We start from the raw sequence: 20,516 nt of genomic DNA, 5'->3' as shown, positions 1-20,516 counted from the left end.
AATAAATTAATCGATTCTACTATTGCAAATCCTTTAAAGATTGATGATATTTACGTCAGCTTTGTCCAGAAAGTATAAATGCCAAATTAAACGGACAAATAATTTAAAAGCTGTAATCAAAATTACGTAAAAGAAATTACAAATTACGAAATTACCACCCGCGCATGCTGCCACGTATCCTTTCTTACCATATTTCATTAAAATATTCTTTCCACGGCCGCAACGTTACATGCGAATTTCGTTCCACATTTGCGCGCGACGTACACATAGCGTATACGCTATTACACGCTATGTACTCGTCATACTTCGCGTTCGAGATCCGCGTTCCGTCAACGAGCCTGGCGAACCACGAATCGATATATGCGACATTTCCCTCATTTTGCACTCAGCTCGTCGAGTCTGCAGCGCAGACGGAACATGTCGCGCTGACCTTCGTCGGCGATCGCTAAATCGATCGATCCTATCACGGGCGAAGATCAAGAGTATCTTCCTCGCAACCGGCAATGGGCGATCGTGCCGAGTCTCAGGCAGGCATATAATTGTCGGTTGTGGCAGAGACTAATTGGTAAAGAAAAGATCGCGCCGGCCGATAGCGATCTCCCGAGTCCGCAAACGATACGCGATTGTGCGAGCCCTTTTCAATGCCGAGCGTGCGAGCTGCGCGGCACGCCGGATGATTTTCAATTATTGCCACAGGAGAACGTATGCTGTCGCCAGCAACCGCCTATTACCGGTAGGCGCGCAACGTTCTCCGTTCCACCGTAAATATATTTCTACCGGTTGCAACCGGTAACGCGCGCGCGGCGCCCGCCGCGGCTGATGAGGCAATAATTATGTACGACGATACTGCCGATTGATATTTCATCGCCGGCCAATTTGCCGCGGAGCGGAATACTCGCGGCAAGTGCACACGCGCGATCTGCGCGTACCGTGTCTTGTCACGGAAACGTTAATCGGCATCGCGGTACCGAAGCGAATACCGACTTTTAGCATCAAGTATCAAGTTACCGTCGTGAGCTGGTAAATAACGTTTCGATGGAAACACGTCGCCGATTAAAAGCAAGTAACGGTATTAAAAGTACGGCATCGAAAGGAAACCGAAATTAAGAAATCAAATAAGGATGCGGAAATATAATATTGCTTTTCCGTGTATAATTACGAAGCTCGCGATGCAAGCCTGCATGCGAGTAGCAAGAAGCGAAGGATGCAGAAATCCGCATGCCCAGCGTTACGCCGAAACGTGACGTCCTTACAAAACGGTCGTTATCCTCGTCTGACATCGGAAACAACGCGAAAGGGAAAATCTGCTGCTACACGCGCGCAACTCGTATCCTCGAATGCAGAAGTTTTGTGTGTGTGTGTGCATGCGCGCGGAAATGCATACTGATACTTCGGCGATTGATAGCTACGTTTATATAAACTCGGCTATTTCAAACGCAATTTTGTATCAGTCATTGCATCCGACTAGATATACTTGGCAATGACCACGTTAAATCATTCCTCACTCACGTCATTGCACGACATATCCCGTTTCTCTTCCGGCAATGTTCGCGATCTGTTTTCGGTAAGAAGATCACATTAATTTCAGCGCGACTACTATGCATCAATATCAGTACATATACATGATGTTTCTAAATTAGAAGAATTACTGCTAAAGTCCCTGACATATATATATGTCCAGAATCACAAAGGACGCGTTTATAGGACGACGACAACCGATCAAATTCTGGAAATATCATTGAACTGGTTCACGTTGCAACGATTTCTATTTAGAGTTTATCCAAGTTTAGTTTGCTATATTTACTTCTCGGATCCGGTCTTCTGCATAACGTGACGAAATTTATATCGAACGTGATTATTGCTCGTGAATGTCCATCTACAATTCCTAGTACTAATTCACGATTCCCATGAATTTTTCATAGCACGCGTGAAGCTTACGCGCGTATCAGGGAGCACTCGTTAAAACTTTCAAAAAATTACGCCCGAGCCGAGTGCAACATTTTTCGTCGAGGGGTTTCGCCGACGGCCCTGGGGGCATCGGGCCTTCCTCCCACGTTCTGCATCCCTCTCTCGACGAGGGTGACTCGCGTCGTCGGTAGAACCCTCGCGCGACCATTGGCTCACGTATTCGCATGCGCACCACTGGAAAGCACCCCCTATCGATCCGTCGCACAAAGTTCTCTCCTCCACCCTTTCCTCCCTCGTCGCTCGCTCGCTCGCTCGCTCGCTCGTCGTTTACTCGCCCTCACACTCTTCCGACCGAGGTGCGCATTCGCGCACGTAAGATTCCCTGACGATGCGACGACGTGGTGCACACTGCGCCGTCGCTGCCGACGGCGTTCCTCTTCGGCTTCCTCGTTGCGACACGCTCCATCGTCCGTCCGGCTGCGCTTCGCGCCTCCCGTGCTTAACCCTTAACCCATTAAAACTCACTGGTCGCTTTAATTGTCACGGCTCTTTGAGCTGGTGCTTCCCTCGCGTTTGCATGGACGACGCGATTACCGCGGCTTACCCTCGGTGCTGACGTTCGAAAGATCATTGGAAATGCCACGCTTGTGAATGAGGCCCTTGAACAGATCGAATCGCCGAGTTCCGATACGCACCTCCGTCGAGTTTTCTTAATTAAAAGTTTCTCGAGACAATTCGTTATTGCGATTATTCGACGATACTTTCGCGAGTGCCGGAAATTTCGCACCGTTAGCGAGCATGACGATGCGAGAGTATCGAAGCGAGGGGATTTCTTCGTCGAAAATAAGCCACGGGGATGAAGGGTAGACGAGGGTGTACACAAAGTACCAAGGGTGAATGGCTCCATGTAAAACAGCCCCATCCCTTCAATCTTCCTTCTTCATTCCTCCCGAGCGAGGTGCGCTCTCTTCTTCCCGGTCTCTCTTTATCATTGATCCACCCTCCGCGCATTGTTTCTCCATATTTCTCTGCTTTCTTTTTTCTTTGCCTTGCCCCCCGAACGAAGGGAGAGCTGAAGGCATCGTCATTTTTCAGAGTGCCGGACGTTCGAGCAGGATATATATACATTTTACAACGGAGAAGCTGTATCGCGGTACTCCAAAATTTCGAAGCAGCACACCGTGTTTTGGAGTAGAAGCTATTTTATTCGAAAATACACGATGGCAATATTGCTGTTATGCTACGTCTGATGGAGTCGCGATATCGAGGTAGCGATTGATGATCTTCAACCGCAATGAAAATTTACGCAATTTGGATGGGTTGTTACCGCAGATAGATTGCTGTTACATACAACAGCGTTTGAAGCATAGACTATACAACACAGAATGTACCATGTATGACTCCTCTCTCTGTCTCTCATATATTCATCGCTTTTAATTCTCCTGGCTTTTTGCGTCTTACGAAAAATACCTCACACCTCACTTATTCTAAATTCGCGGAAAAATTCAAATACACGCATGTAATAAGACAATCGCAGCGTAGAGACTGTAAACATAATAAACACCGCAACGTGTTGGTTTTTTGTTAATTAATTATCACGCAAATTTAGCGCATATAAATGCCACGGTTGTTTTACTCTCTCTTTAAAGTTACTAATTTCAAAGTTCCTGCATTACGGTTCTCCTCGTAATGGTATTTCATAATTTACGTTATCATTGCACTCTACACGCTGCAATTACTTTTTAATACTCTGCTGCCGCAGAGCTCATCCCTTTCTCTCTCGCTGCAACCTCCAAGAGGTCCGTAAATACGTCGCTCTCTTGATCACTGCCGGAATCAGCGGCGGTTACTTTCATCCGACGAAAATCACCGCTCGTACAATTCTCACCGAGTTACGATTACGCGATCGCCTCTCATTTCAGCTGGATAAACAACCAGAATACCCGGTGAACGTCGGATGCGCCCCGTTATTAGTTCTCGCCGGTGGGTAACCGACACCGAAACCTATCAATACGTTCGGGGATGCATGGCAAAACCGAACGATTTCGTTCATTAATATAAATGGCGGATCGCCGAGAGCGAGGATGGGGAATCCAGCAACGAGAATGCGTACGATACACGGAACCGTGGAGTGAACGGAGGTGAAGGGGGAGAAAGGGGAGACAATTTGCAGCGGTAGTAGCAGTGGTAGCAGTAGCATGCATCGCGTTTTTCAGCCATCGATCGCGTGGACACCTCACGTGCGTGGAACTAAACGCGTGCGCGCAAAATGGTCCAGGGAAAAAAATGTTCCAAGAGAACGTTGGGCGAGGGGCCGAAGCGAGCGGGGAAGATGGCACGGCGTTCGTACGTTCGACCCTTTGGTTTGTAGGTTTTTCGCAATTGGGGGACGCCCCATCGAATTTGTCGGCGGATTGGCAACAGGATTTGCGGACGGCACGCACGCTCAAGAGTTATATCGTATCGCACACCGTCGTCTGATCGGTGCGTCTCCCGGTCGGGATTCATGCAGATGCCAGTTTATATCATCGCTTAATCCCGGCGATAACTTGCCGCGTGCTGTGATTCCCGATTTAAATATCGGAGACCGCAGCGAAATATATTTAACACTTGAAATGATTTAATCGAATGATCAAATCGATGCGTCGCCTCAATCTTGTTTCACGATTGCAATTAAAATAATTGACTAATAGTGATCGAGTTATGTAAAAGTTAAACGTTTCGATTCCTCCCTGAAGCCTTTCTCGTTATCATAACGTAACGTGTAGCTCTAATATTTTTTTTTATAAATAACGAAATATAAAAGTATGGCAATAGTGACAATAATTGTTTTTTAATTTAAAACAAATTCGATTACATAAGCAAAAAATGATAGCAAATGCGTTTTACAAGATGGACGAAGGATGCTGGAATTCAATGAGGAGATGTTCTGCAACATCCCTCGCATGTCCGTTACATCTGCTACGCCACGTTCGTCTCTCGTTTTGGTCACTATTGGATTGTCACTGCCATATTTGGCGGGACAGCGAACAGTGTGTGACACCGTCGCGGCCGACAAGATAATGCCGATAATAATGAAAACTAACGTCGTGCGATAATGCCACGTCTTCCGTAATGCCAGAGGTGACTAACTGTCGATCCTCATTGTCGACAGACGTTCATGACGCAAGGTGTTATGTTGAATCGATGACAAGACGAATAATCAACGGCTGAACTATAAATTATTTGACGCATGTTTCGAAATATATTATTATTATATTAATTATATTAATATAATATTTATTAATGTTCATTAATATTTAACTATTAATTAATTAACATATATTAATATTTATTACTACAAGAGCAACTAATGCAGAATCTTGGTGATTTTTAACACTATAGATGAAAGGAAATAATTTCCGTATTTAATAAACTTTGTGGTAATTAATATGATAATTAACGTAAAGTATAGTTTATCGTGTCTGCAATGAAAAATAAATTAATCAAAATTATTATATGAAGAGATCATCATCATATGAGAGATCATTAGAGATTATATAAAAAGATCAATTCTTACGAAATTTTACGAGTTCGGCGAGGATCAATCAATAGACTAATTCGACGTGTTGAATGCGCGAGAATAGAATCAAGAAGGCGCGAACTCCGAATGAAAGAAGAAATTAATATTCCTCCCCTTGTCCTTTGTTCCTCCGCTCGTCGCCGAGAAATATTCACCGGAAAACCGACTTTTATTCCTTCCGCGCTGTTGGACGTTCTCACTAGAGTTTTTCCCTGCCTCAAGTTTTAATTGACATCTTTCTGGAGATCGTAACTTTCCATAACGGAAGTTACGTCAAATGGCATGCCGGCTAATCCAATCGTGATGAAAAAGACTTTGGATCCCAAGATAGGACATTGCGGAAGTTTCTACGAGAACACGGTGAAAGATTACGACTTCCATGGTGTGACCTGGTTTCCTTATATCGAAAAATTCATAATATGCAACGCAGGTTCACTAAGTGGCCGTAATGATAAGGATAACTAGTGATACACATACATTTCGTTATCTTAACTAAATGAGATCTCCTCCTGATGTTTCCGACAGTAACAACCATAACTGCTTAGAGTAATACTTGAAAAAAATTGAAATTATTTTTCATTTATATATTTGAACGTTATAATTAAAATTAAAGACAACTTTTACAAGCTTTTATCAGTTCAACGAATTACCGTCCCACCTCGAGCGCGCCGGAACGAAACGGAGAAGACACTCTTCGCGGACGAAGTTTTGCGCACGATTTCGCCCCGAGAAGAATTCAGATTGGAGTCCGATTCCGCGTGCAACGCGCGAATCCGGCCAACTTTCCCGTTCCTTTCCGCGTTTCCCACCGTCGCGTCGCCTTAATTGACATCTTCCATAGGGATACAACTTTCCGTCGCGGTAGCTGAATCCGCCGGCGTCCGGGATAAGCTAATCCAGCGTAATGAGGTAAGAATAAGACCAGGATATGAGAGAAGGAAGGCAGGGAGAAGAGCAGAGGAGGGCAGGAAGACGTCGCCTATCCTTCGAAGGTTACGGAATGCTATAGGATAAGATAGGGAACGACGGAGATCGCAGAAAACTTTCCGCGAGATTTCTTATCAAAATGCAAATCCACCGAGCAACCTCTCCGACCTTCTTCCGTCTAGCTCGGCTTCCTCTTCTTCGTCTCTCTTGTCCCTCTCATCCCTTTTTCTTTTCCTCTCGTGCCGGCTGCTCGCTTCGATAGATCTGTCGTTTCTGCAGCTTTAGCGTGACACTGGTCTGGATCGGTCTCTGCTGTTCATCCTGCTTTCTCCTTCGATTCCGAAGTCGCCTTCATCTGATTTTCACGTCGTTGCATCCTGTCCGCGTACAGGTCACAGCGATCGTCAATATCGAATTTCTACGCTCGAAGAATGCATCGCTTCTGCGTGCAGTTAATCTCATCACTGTTGGAAGAAAGTTAAGAATGGAGATATGGAAGTTAACAGTTTTTCGAACGCAGAGCCCAGGCTTGATATTCGCTTAAGTCAACTTAAATTTTCTATATAAAGATAACGTCTTTGTGTAAGAAATTTAAGACGGCAAAATATTTACAATATTGTACTGAAGAAGAAATCAATTCTAGATATAGTTATCTAGGATATCAAGGATTTTAAAACAATCTTCTCGAAAATCCAAAATAACGCTACATCTATATTTAACATGTCGATATTTCTTCGAGATAGAGAATTTATCTTCACCAATTGTGAATAAATATGTAAAGTTTCACGAGTTATTTGACGATTTATGATGCAGTCCTTCGGTTATTTGCAGCGATTGTTGATATTCATTGATAAATGTAACGGATAATTCGCATGAATTACAATGTACTTCGCGAAATATCGTCATTAGTGGGACTGCATTTTGTTTAACGGTATTACAATATTACAGAAGATGTTAATAAAGAGCCGCAAATTAATTAGGAGTCGCAAACACCGGCTGCGTACTAACTGACAGTTTAATTAGCTAATTGGAGCAGCGGAATGCTATCGATTAAGCTGTGTACGAATATAAACAAAGTGCCGGTTGGTGAAGTTTCATGAAGCTGCGATACATGAAAAATTCAATCACGAAACGCATTTGCTAATGACGCCCCTCCATTCTTGCCGCGGCATTTCACCGTTTTTCAATTAGTCGATTGGACCCGAACGTCATTCGTTACAAAACGGGATGGCAACGCACGAAAGAAAACGCAAACCCAAAGACTCAATCATCTTTATTGTAACCGGCATACGCCGCAAAAGTTCTTTCTAATCGAAAGAACAGAAAGGAATCGTTTTAGGAGCGATATATCACTAATAGATTACTCATATCTTGCTTTCATCAATTCATTATACAATGTACTGTACACATTTAAGTATAATATGCATTATTATAGAGCTAAATAATGAACCAAAAACTGCAATTTTCTAGTTTATCAAATCCAATTTTTTTATAAACTCAGAAAAATAAACTCTTGTTGCAAATTCTTTTTTAATCTCTCTCTATTGTAAATCATAGATTGCCTAAAATTGATTTTACATGTTAACCCGATACATTTTGCCAAATATTTTTCAAATTTACCGCATCAACACAGCTTCCGGCAGCATTCACGCCAGCCAGCGCATGCAACGTTCTGGCCGAACTAGCAATTTTCGACAATTTTCGGAAAAGTATAATCGCGTGTGTACAGGTCTTTAAGGATCACGGGTTTGCGTGATGTCGACGGATTCGTCTGAACTGACAATCATGCCATCGAGGCTGTTACGAGGTAGATCAGCCGCAGATAGCCGTCGGTCCCTCGCAAAGTCGCTCGTGAAATGCACTCATAAAACATGCAGATCATCGTCGCCGTTCGAGAAAAGTTGTCTCCGATATTTCCATATTTCAGTTGCTACTAAACTTTCGACGTATGCAAGCAGCTCTATGGACTGCCCTGGACTTGCGAGCTTTAAGTTCGAAGCAGAAGAAAGTGCGCGAATATACTAGACTTCAATCATTTTTGTATACTCCGTTAATAGCGAACAAAGTGTCGAGCGTATACCAAGTATATAAGAAAATCACGAAAATCATTTGTGCTGAAGAGACTTAAGATTTTTCAACATGATATTCTCATAATAGCTCTATCGAATATGTCGTAAATAACTTTATCGAAATATATTGTTATCCGCAGCAACACTTGTTAAAAGGATTTTTACGTAGACATATGAGGTAATTAATTTGTTATCGGTCAGTCGTAAAATCTTGCGCAAGCGACCCACATGAATTCGTTGATAATCTTGATAAGTTTCCGCGGACCAAAACATGTTTTTTTATAATTATCTGCTTTTCTCAACCGTGACATCTCGGCCTTCCTCCTAAATCAGATCAGAAATGGTATCGATTTTACTGTCTTTTTGTTGCTGGACGCGTGAATGACAATTTTAAGAGACGTGTTGACAGCAGAAATAGCCAGATTTTGTCGTATGGAACGAATCGATACAAGCATCTTTGGAAAATTTTCTGTAAAAACCTTTGCTAGGGACAAACTTCCCGGAAAATTTTTCGTTTATTCAATTTCTGGCTTTCACAAAACTTTTCGGTGACTATTTCCCTGGAGAACGTTCTCCATGAAGCAAACGTTTCGCAAGAAAAAACATACTAAAGGATCAGAGAAGAGTAAAAGCAGAAGACGATTTGATCAGAGTTTTGCAAAGTATACCGAGACGTACAATAAATTAACTTCCTTGTATAAAATCAATTATATATCAATTTTCAATATTATAATGTTATATTATAATGTTTTCGGACAGAGTGTTTTTAAGAAACACTCCTTAACGCGCAATTTCCAAGCCCGCCTCAGCGCTGCAACGGCATTAAATCATCCCAAGATGATTGCCAGAAACTTTTCCCGAGACTCGTCAACAGAATTTCCTGAAAAACTGCCGTGAGATTTCCAGCCGGGAACGCCGGCGCACCACAGCCATCTCGAGAGAATCGCTCGTCCCTAGACGCGAGGCGACGCGACGTTTCGAGAAGGGAGAGGCGTCCGACGAAAGGATACGGTCAGCCTTGGAACGAAAAAACGTAACGGTCGTTCGCCCGCAAGGTGAAGAAAAGTTGGCCGTAGCCAGGCACTGACCGAAGCCAAGGAGACGCTTCGAGCGATCGCTGCTCCGGCGATTTCTGTTCGCTCGGACGTGCCTCGGCGCGACGGCCCTCGACCGGTCTTCTCTACCTGCTCCTCATCGCTTCTCTTCGCTTCTGCCGCATACCGTACAACCATGAGTTCTTCCCTTCGTCTTTCCGAACGGACTGATCCAGGAAAATTATCCCGCAGACGGTAATCTTTTAACTGACAAGCTCTTGGGCGCGCCACATCTGGAGCTTGGAAACTCTAATCCCCATACATGAGCTTGCGCACTCACTGTACTCGAATATACGTTGCTCAAAAGAATTGGCGAAAGTACTTACGATTACCGCAGGAGTGTTGTAATAATTATTGGGGACATATGTGATTATTGATGACATCATGGATAATTAAGGAAACTAATCTTGCAGCAAGAGATAATTGCTGATTACTATATCGTACCATAGGAAATATTAATGCAAGCGAGACATGCTTTCATAGTTGAATATACTGGATGGCGATGTTGGAACATTTTAAACCGTAAAAATAGAATAAATAGACTGATAGATAGCAAATTGTGAAAATCTTGTTATCTTTGATATTTGGTGACACTTTGTAAAGTTTGTACTTATATTTTCTAATAAAAATATAATTAGTATATTAGGAATAATTAAATTTGTTTGAAAATATCCCTGCTTGTGTTCGGAAAGGTTGTGCTTGGAAAGGTACATTATTTCAGTCGGCAAAGTGTTGAAACCATTAATTTCGCTATTTAAATTACTATGTTGGAATTAACGCGTCTCTTTGATGGTCATATCGTTTCTCGACGACGTACTTGAGAAATGATTCGCGAGAAAATTATCGTGAAAGGGTAATCTTTCACCTGGAAAATTTGCAAGCGCGCCTCTGATACTACGCCGTTCGCAACGTATACCAATAAAACGCTTTCAGCTCTTTCTTACATGTATATAACATAAAGGTGAATAGAACGAGTTCTTTATCAAGTCTACCTATTTTTATTTCTCACTCTGTTTTCTCGCCTCCGTTTAAGTATTCTAATCTCAAAAATGATTTATCTACAAATCGAGAGTAGAAAGTATAAAATTATAAAACCATTTCAATATAAAAGTAAAAAATCTTATCGTTCAAAACCATATTTTCTCAGCCTCGTGTTACTGTCAGATTTATAAGAAAAAATTAATTTATACGTTCAAGAAAATGCAAGGAGCACAGAAACAATGACGGATAGATCGGTAATGTTACTGCTTCGATCATACGAGCAGTCGATTTGTCTACGTGAAACTACGCTCGTTTTCCTTTTTGTAGTTACGCGGCTAAGAACATTTGTTCGCGTCGCTCGTATCGCTGTACGTGGCCGGAGAGTCTTAATATTCCGCGGGTGTGATCATTTATCAGACACTACGACTGCGGTCGGGCGACATTCCTTGCCGCCAGGCGGATACGGCCCGCGTGACAATGCGATTTTGTTGGATTATTTACGCTGCGCGTACGCATTATAACGTCCACAGAATTCTCAAACGTTGCGCGGCTTCCGTTTCGCTAATTTATGCGCCGCTGAAATTCGCGATAAACGCGATCAAATTCGTCTAATCGTCGCATTAGATCCTGACAGGCGGACCGTCAGCGGTGCAAAGGGATGCTCGACGAGAACCGTTTGGAAAATCATAACACCCGCGCGTTCCGCGCGAGCTTCAATGAAACGAAAAACCGTGTCGCCATCGAGGCGACGTACTCGCAGCCATGGTAGCTTCAAGTAGTTTAGATTTAAACTAGAAACGGAGAGGGTCACGGTCAATGGGTTTTCGCTTCTCATGTCCACGGCTTTCACATCGACGAGCACGTTATTAATATCGACTGTACACTCCGCCTATGTATTATACACACACGTACACGCGGGCACGTTCTCTCGCATGCGTATATATGCATCTGCGAGCGCGGAGCTGGCGCGGCGTAATGAATGACAGCGTGAAAGCGCGGTGCATTGCGTAACGAGGCTGGCGCAACTGTGCCGAACCTGTACACGGAGAACGTTTCGAGCGTGGCGCACGTTTTTTTCTCTTCTTTCTCTTTTTTTTTTCTTTTAAGGTTTCCCCCGCACAAACGCGCGAGCGTGAATTTTTCGCGCGAATATGTTCAACCCTCGTGAGCGCGAGAAACGCGCGTACTCGCGAGTCAATCACGCGTCGCGCCGCCACGATTGGGAAGAGTTATGATATTTTGCGGTGCGCGCGCGTTGCTCGAGTAATTCCCTCGAATCAGTAAACCGCTATCGCGGTAATAGCGAGGTAATCTGATGTAATACCAACGATGATTCTCCTTTAGCGTCGGCGTGATCGTATTGGAGCTTCGAGCGTTGAGGGAAGCATCGTCGGATATTCGTATATCCGAGAGGGCACACTTGTAGTCTTTCTTCTCTTTTTCTACTTTTTTTCTTTTCGAGAAACGACCACTGCAAAGCGTACGAAACGAGAACATGGGTACCATGTGGATCGATGTACTTTTACCGACGCATATGGCACGCGAAGACTATTTTTAACGGCAAATACCATGACGAGAGTCAGCATGGTCTGTAAACCAGGAATCCATCGCACAATATTAATGCCATGACTTCGGGTGCGAGTGTCGCGTCCGAGGGCCAACGTAGAGAGAGAGAAACTTGCAAAACTGGGATTCTTCGAGTCCCGAGTAATAAATATATTATACAAATTATAAAAATTGTCCAAATGGTAAAAATATTCTCGTCTACTGAAATACATCAAAGCACAGTTCACGCGCGCGTTACTCGAAAAAAACGTTCCAATTACATTACACTGACACTATTACAAGACATAAAATTAATTAAGAGAAATTATAAAAAACATAGAAAATATTTTATACACCCATATATCAAGACATCTTTAGACATTTTTAGACTGTTTTGTACGTGCGTTTAAAAATATGCCATTTACAGAGTCCATGTTAATTCGTTGCAAGTATAAAACGCGCATTTCTCATGCTAATTCAACGTTTCGCTAGGGTCTCGTTACGAATCAATACGGACCCCTGACTGGCCGAGGATCGCTCGCTATGCTCCGAAGTTCCAAACTTTTTTCCCTCTCGTTCGTTACCACCACGTGGATCAGCTCGTCGTCCCCCAGCTTCTCGCTCTGCGCTTTATGCGACGACCGCGTGGATATAATCGTCTGGAGCGCGCGCACGCTCCGACAGTACATCGAGCCGCAATAATTTCGGGATTTAACATACAGCTGAGCGTCACATGCTGCCTATCGCCAGTCGGGAGAACTCGGAGAGACAGGGTGCTCTGTGCATGCAGAAAGGGGGACGACCATGTTTCCTCGGGGGGGGGGGGGGGGGGGCAAATTCGCCTCCCGGATTGGACGGGGCAACAACCCTCTCACATCGCCACGCTCAAGGATATTAATAATTTAATACGTTCAATTCTCTGCCGACGTATAATAGCGCCGGGGTCAGATTAAAGAACCGTGCGCAAACCGGTGAAAAATTTAAACATGAATCTTTCGTTTTATGGTTGAAAATTGACGCGATCACGTTTGATGTCTAATAAAAGACGAGACGGAATTGGCTGAAACTGATCAATTGATTTAATCGAGTCGATATACAGGATTGGAGAATAATTCGGATTTTAAACTGATTGTGAGTGGTCACGTACTTCGATTCGCTATCGTTTAAGGGGGGAACCTGCTTTAGAACGCTGAAAATAAGGAATATTTTACGAAAATTGACAAAATGGTGGAGCTTAGAACATTGACTCATACTCATGCATTCAGGAAAATAGCTGCATATAAGTTATACGAAGAAACGGATCTACAGGCGAGACCCATTCGACGCTCCGAGTACGCGCAGGTATACGCTCGCCGCCCAACTGCCCCGGAGTCAGTATCTCTGAAAATACTACGAATTTCGATCTAAAACTTTAGGATTATATTTTTCGCATGTATTACTATCGATTAAAGTAAAAAAATCGATTTTTCTGACCCGATAAAGCAGGTTCCCTCCTTAAGCCGATTTGCCATGTTCGCTCTCCTGCTTGGCAGGAAGTAGTTACTCTCTTGTGCCCAATCACTGTACTTTCTCTAGAGAGCGCAAGTTTTAGTTATAATGCGATTCGGTCTCTAGTTCCATTCACTCGCAGTCACTACTATATAACGCTGCCATTCATGTATATTACAGCAGATTCTATATGAAAATTCTAAATGCAGACAATTTTTGTCTTTATTCATGATAATAAATCGTGTGTCTTTAAATTGCAGCTATAATTATAATATAATAATTTACACTTCATAACATTTTACCGGTTACACAAAACACGTTTTTGCACATTTAGTAAGAATAAAACTCTAAAAAAAATTTATTCAGCTAATATGTTGCGAGAAGTTTTATTTTTATCGAAATAGAAAATTTCTGTCTGCATATGTGCATAAATTTTATATAGCGTTGCAATTTTTATTTGCCGATTCAATCGATTCTTTACATGCGACCGAAAAATTTGGATCAACCTGTTATTTCGCGTCACATGAGCACGTGCTCGTAAAGTGTCAGAGGAAGTTGAAAAGGCCTGTATGATGGTCGATAACTAACAACGACCCGCCCGGCAGGATTTCGTGGCGCCATCAGAGAAACAGACTGCGAAGGCGAAATCGCCATTCAACTCTGCCGGTAACGCAATAAATGTAAAAAATAAATGTTGTAAAAAGTTTAAAACAAGATTCGGTGAACGAGAATATGATGCAATCCAAGAACAGTGTGTCGAGATTGCGTATTCTGCCATATTTCGATTACGAAGTCTATATCGATTTTTGCGGTTTACCAGCAACACTCAAAAATAATTCCTACACATTATATTAACTTATTAATAAAAGTATATATTTAAAAAGAAATTATCTTCTACTAGAAATTTGAAGTAGAGACATACATTTCGTAATTTATTCATGGAAACTTGTGTAAGCTATCATAAACTTTACACTATATTCATATATGTCTCTCTCTTTCTCTCAAATATTTGATACTAAATATACTAATAACCTTTAAAAACAATGTTGCACGCTATTGTTAGCTGCAGATTGGAACATTTACGTTACCTTCTCGCGCCAGAGTCACTTTTCAATCCATCTTATTTACTTTTCTAGTCAATATTCTTACCTGCAACAAAAAGAAGGCATTGATTTAGAATCGGTTATAATTGCTGGATAATTTTAAATAATCGAGGCAAAATCGATTTTACACTCCCTGTGTAAAAGCAGGGCAAACTGTTAGGTAGCAGGCGTCGATAAAAAGGGATTCTACTCACTGTGTGACGGAAGGGAATTTCGATATCAAAATTTCCAACAGCTGTATAAACCTGCAAGCTAGTTCAACATCGATTTCGCAATTTTACATATCAAGTAACAATTAATAATGTCTATGATCTTCGTTTTCTTATGTAAATCAAAATAAATAAATGTAAATCTATATATATATATATAAGCCAAATACCACTTACTCACTCACTCACTCACTCACTCACTCATCAACGTGCAGCCCGAACCATTGCACCCATCGACTTGAAATTTTAAGGGTATATTCCTACTATCACGTAGGTGCTCACTAAGGGTGGGTTTTCCGAAATTCCACCCCTAACGGGTGAGAAGGGGTAAAATGTGTTTTTATTTAATTCTACACATAATATCGCGGGCGAAGCCCGCGTGACGGGGGATGCTAGTAGAAATATAAAATGAAAAAGTTACTTACACACAAAATATCGGCTTTGTACGTATTTCTTTGAACAATTATATGTTTTTTAATTTTGAAGTTTGTATATTTTAATGTTTATATTTTTTAGCATCATTTAAATCTCATAGTACGTTTATTTTTATATCAAAAGTAAAATATTGTAGCTGCACAAACAAAAATATTTTATTTATCGAAGCAACAGTTCATGTATCTAGAGGTATGTGTATGAGGTTTTGAATAAAATTATTGCTATTAAAATAGTTGAATATTTCATTAAATTTCAGTGGGATTCATATATCCATAGGCACGTTTTCACTTCTTTGTAACTTTTATGTTGTTATGTGCACTTATTTTTCTTCATTATGCTTCATATATAGGGTGTATTAATTTAATTCGCGCCTATTTACACAGTAATGTTTCTCATGAAAAACTGAATCGAAAAGTCCTGGACCATTTTTTTCTATAATGTTTAATAAAGTAGTAATTATTGAGTAAAGTCAATCGATCAGCGCCGATCTTTAGCCAGGCGTACGTCAGTGAGCCTGGTAGTGTTCGTGAGTACTCCGCCGCGGCGTTCATGCTGTTAAGACAGCTGTGCGACTCACATACGAGTACACTTCTAAAGGACGACCCTGTATATAGCGATATTAACCACACAAAACTTCACTATTTTCCATTTAATTCTGTTAAACACGTGATTTACCTTCCACATACTACAAGTTGTCTTATTTGTCTAAATAGATGTCATTTGCAAAAGAAAACGCGAAAACATGTACTGCTGAAGTGTCCGACAAGTGTTCGTTTATAATAATATACATACATGATATAACGGTAATTCTTTTAAAACTAAAACAATGTTTTTATTGCACCATCGACGAAAAAACAAGCTAAAACAATATTTTGCTGACCGTCCTGATCGTGATTACCTTTCCGTTTTGTCCTTCGCGCGTACGCAAATTCGTTTAAATGGACTTGGCACGAAAAACCAGTAGAAACTGGATCATCGTCATCACTTTGTTTACTCATGCGAGTAATATTCGGCAGGATTCCGTTCGAGCGAGCACGCGAGATGCGAGCAGAAGTCGGTATGCAGAACGACACGAGTCGAGAATGTGTAAGGCGCTGCATACAAATTTCCCAATTTTCAGGCGGGAGGCAACATGCCAGTTTTTGGCCTTTGCGGTATCCGAGAGTGGTCGGCGAGTTCGAGTCACGGTTCAGCGCAGTCAAACGATTTCCGCGGCTACGTAATCACAGGCCACGAAACAGCGCAATCGGAGACAAAATGTTACAGACACGTCGGCTTAAGGGGGGAGCCTGCTTTAGAACGCTGAAAATAAGGTATATTTTACGAATTGTTTTTGGAGAAACTATACAGCGGATCATTATAAAACTTTGATGCATTTATTAGTACATGTTTAAAGATAAAAAAATTATTTTTTGATTTGAATATATCGCTTGTAGAGGTCGTCCTGGAGAAATCTTAGTGCAGCCGCGTCGCCGGCATTGCAAATTGGTGAGCATTCTCCTGCCTCCAATTTCGTCTAAACCGAAAAATTGAAATATGTTCTCGTTATTTATGAATTCCCATCGTCGATGAACCAAAGAGAGAAGAAAAAAGTTGAAAAGTGCCAAAATGGTGGAGCTTAGAACACAAAAGTACGATTTTTAGGCAAAGTTTTTGAACTTTTTCATGCAAAAATAATTGTTTAACTTAATGTTTTTATGAATATTAAAGGTTCATCGACGATGGGAATTCATAAATAACGAGAAAATATTTCAATTTTTCAGTTTGGATGAAATTTGGAGGCAGGAGAATGCTCACCAATTTACAATGCCGGCTGCACTAAGACGCCTCCAGGACGACCTCTACAGGCGATATATTCAAATAAAAAAATAATTTTTTTTATCTTTAAACATGTACTAATAAATGCTTCAAAGTTTTATAATGATCCGCTGTATAGTTTCTCCAAAAACAATTCGTAAAATTATATACCTTATTTTCAACGTTCTAAAGCAGGCTCCCCCCTTAAACCGAAGTCTTTGATCCTCTTGCACAAAGTCAAGTTACTATTATCCAAAGTTACTATTATTGATGATAGTATTATTAAATGAGGAATATTTGGTTGTCGAATTGTAACTGATTGTAAAAAAGAGTATAACATGACAATTTCTGTCACGAAAAATTAGCAAATTACTGCTGACGTTAAATAATCGCGTTGGACGATCGCACACATTGGAACAAAAGTTATATAAAGTTTTGCACTCGAATCGTGGATGGTATCCATGATTGCTGACATTTCGCTTGCGAGTCAGAAAGCATTAAATAACGATACGCGAAACGCGGAACACGACTGAACTTCGCTGATCCGCATTGATGTTGGCGGTACCATTTTCCTTCGTAATCGGCTTCATAGTGAGATCTCAATAGAATCGTACGAGGTCGGAACACGAATCGAGAACCAACGGTGTATAATGGTGGAATGATTATGTGCGGTATTATCCGATATACTGGAGCAACGGCGAGCTCCCGATTTCAAATCCCGTGATGATTCGACAAAATGGATTATAATATCCAAGTGGAATCGTATAATTTCCAGAACAAACGTGTCAATTTGAAGTGCGGGCTTTGTGCGATGATCGTGCGCCCTTCGGCGACGACACGGATGACGAATAATGGCATAATTATATCTCGAGAAGGATTATCGAACTGTCATGAAGGTGTTAAAAGCACGCCGCAAATTGCGCCGATTCAGTGATTCAGTGATGTACATGATGCAAAGAGCAATCGATGAAAAGAATACGATTAATCAGAAATTATACGTTTTCGAAGCATTCCTCTCGAAGCGACATTCAATTTCGGATGCAACGTGCATCATTCGGATAATTAGCAACTATTTTTCGGCAGAAGAATTGAATTACAAAATATTTTATCAAGAATTATATGTTAATAAATCTGTATTACACTTTTAAGCGATTTTTGTAAGTTAAGAAGAAGAATAATCGTGTGAAATTGAATCGGGATGATGACTGATTGAGTCTATCATTGTAGCGTGATCGTTGGATGACGATGTGTTCTCAATAGCGAACGATCAATTACCAGTGGATAAAATTACAAAAAACGAATATTCTTCGATAGCGCGAGGACGTGCCAGCTTTCCTGAACGACCTTGGAGGGCCATCCATTTTTTTCCTCCTCTCTCTCTCTCTCTCTCTCTTCCGAGTTCCACTTCTGGGTGGGTCAGCCACCTCGACCTACGCATTACCGATGCGCGTATACTCCTGGGTGTCGTTTCACGATTCAAGGTCCGGCCATTTAGCATCATTAGCACTATCTGCCTTGGACTGAGGCGGACGCAAGAAGACTGACCCTTGACCATGACTATGTAGGAAAATGAACAAGGGGAAGCAGTCATTGACAATAATCTGACAGCTGATATATGTCCGAGGAAAACCGAGATAATTTCACATAGGTTGAATGGCTGAAGATCCACTTTCATTCTATGGCATTCTCATTCTGAATACAGCATTAAAAAATGAACTTAAACCTACGTAGCGATAGTGCGAGTTAAGAAAGAATGGGTCCTGTTCCAAAGATCATCAGAGAGAGAGAGAGAGAGAGCAGAAGGCAAGACAAGTAGAACTTTCTGGAATCCAAATTAGCATAATAATGAAGAGCTAACGTAAAAGTCATCGCTTTTATCGCTTTCGTTTCGTTCTTTATCTCGCGGCTTAGCAAGCGGTTGAAATACGGAGGCGGTAAGCGCGTACTTCCTCGAGAGGATAAAAGCGTTAGCGAGCAGAAGATAAAACTTTCGGGCCGATGAGTTCTTACCGCGGCTGGGAGAGCCGACGATACGCGAGGGTGGAGAGAAGTGCTTCGTTCGAGAAACGTGTTACCGCTGACGAAGAACAATGCACACAAATCGTTCAGTGCTTGTCAAGACAACTTTGTCTCGGGAGTTCACGCGACAAGTACACAGGCGAGCAAGAAAGAGAAATGGAACTCTGGCGAGTTGGTCCCGAACCCGAGAACAAGCAAAGAAGAGAGCAAATCTCTCCTCTCTCTCTCTCTTTACAAACCACAGGAGGCGGCAACTTCCTAGGAAAAGCCTTACAATTCTTGCCTGCGAGTTTTCCAGTATACATACGAGAGGCAATAAAAAATTTTCCAGATTTATTTTTTCCCCAAGTAATGCTCACGTTCCAGTTTCTTCAGTCATTGCACACACAAATGACGTAGATCTTTTAAAACACTGATTCCTCGTAGCCTTGTGAATTTTAGATTTCAAAAGAGAGGATTTATTACGTGAAACGGCGATTTCCTAAACGATTAAATAACATCAAGAAAATTGATGGAGAAAAGAGGAAAGATAGAAGACAATTTATGATAAGTGCAACAGACAATTACGGGAACGAAAATGTTCGTGTCACTGGTAACACTTATTCGCGTTTGATACTACGTGATTACATCGGTGCACGTACGATCCTTTCCTCCACGCGTTAAACATATCTCGATGCGAGGACGATGCAATCATTGCACGGTTGCGTAATTATGAAAGCAAGGTTGTATGATGACTCAATGAAAAGCCTAATACTTTATTAATGATCTTACATGATAATGCACGTACGTAGGCGCGCTCGCTCGCGCTTTCGCGTGTGTTGTTTCTGTATAAAATGTCAGTCTCACGATTCATGCTGTCACCAAGCAGCCGCGCGATCTGTCGATCTCCCCTTTTTCCCCGGATCGACCAAGTCAATCGAGGCCGTGTAATTATTCTTTTTAAAGCGCGATTACTTAGAGCGAAAGGTTATTACCGTAATAAAGATTATTACCGTTTAAATATTAACTATAGCTCACGTTTCGAAGATTCGCTGTAAATTCTCTCAGTTTCGCGAAGCAAAGATTATAATGAAGCAAATTAAGATAATAATTAAGATAATAATGAAGCAAAGATTCTACAAGCGCATTTATCACAACAAGACTAAAGAATCTTCCTCTTTGATTACGTAATGGTTAAAAATCAATTTTTTACCGTGACTACGCGGGTAAATATTTATCGCCATCGTCAAATTAGATAGCAGTAAAGAACAGTTCTTCTTGCGATGGATGTTGAATGGGTCTGACTGCATCAATACTGGCCATTGTATTCGTCGTCGTGCGTATTTATTGCTCGATTTTCCGATCAGACGTGCATTCTGGCTTTCGCCATAGTTTCCCTT

The sequence above is a fragment of the Ooceraea biroi genome, chromosome 2 (assembly GCF_003672135.1).
Source record: "Ooceraea biroi isolate clonal line C1 chromosome 2, Obir_v5.4, whole genome shotgun sequence".
Taxonomy (NCBI): Eukaryota; Metazoa; Arthropoda; class Insecta; order Hymenoptera; family Formicidae; genus Ooceraea; species Ooceraea biroi.
Note: the sequence above shows the minus strand (reverse complement) of the source record.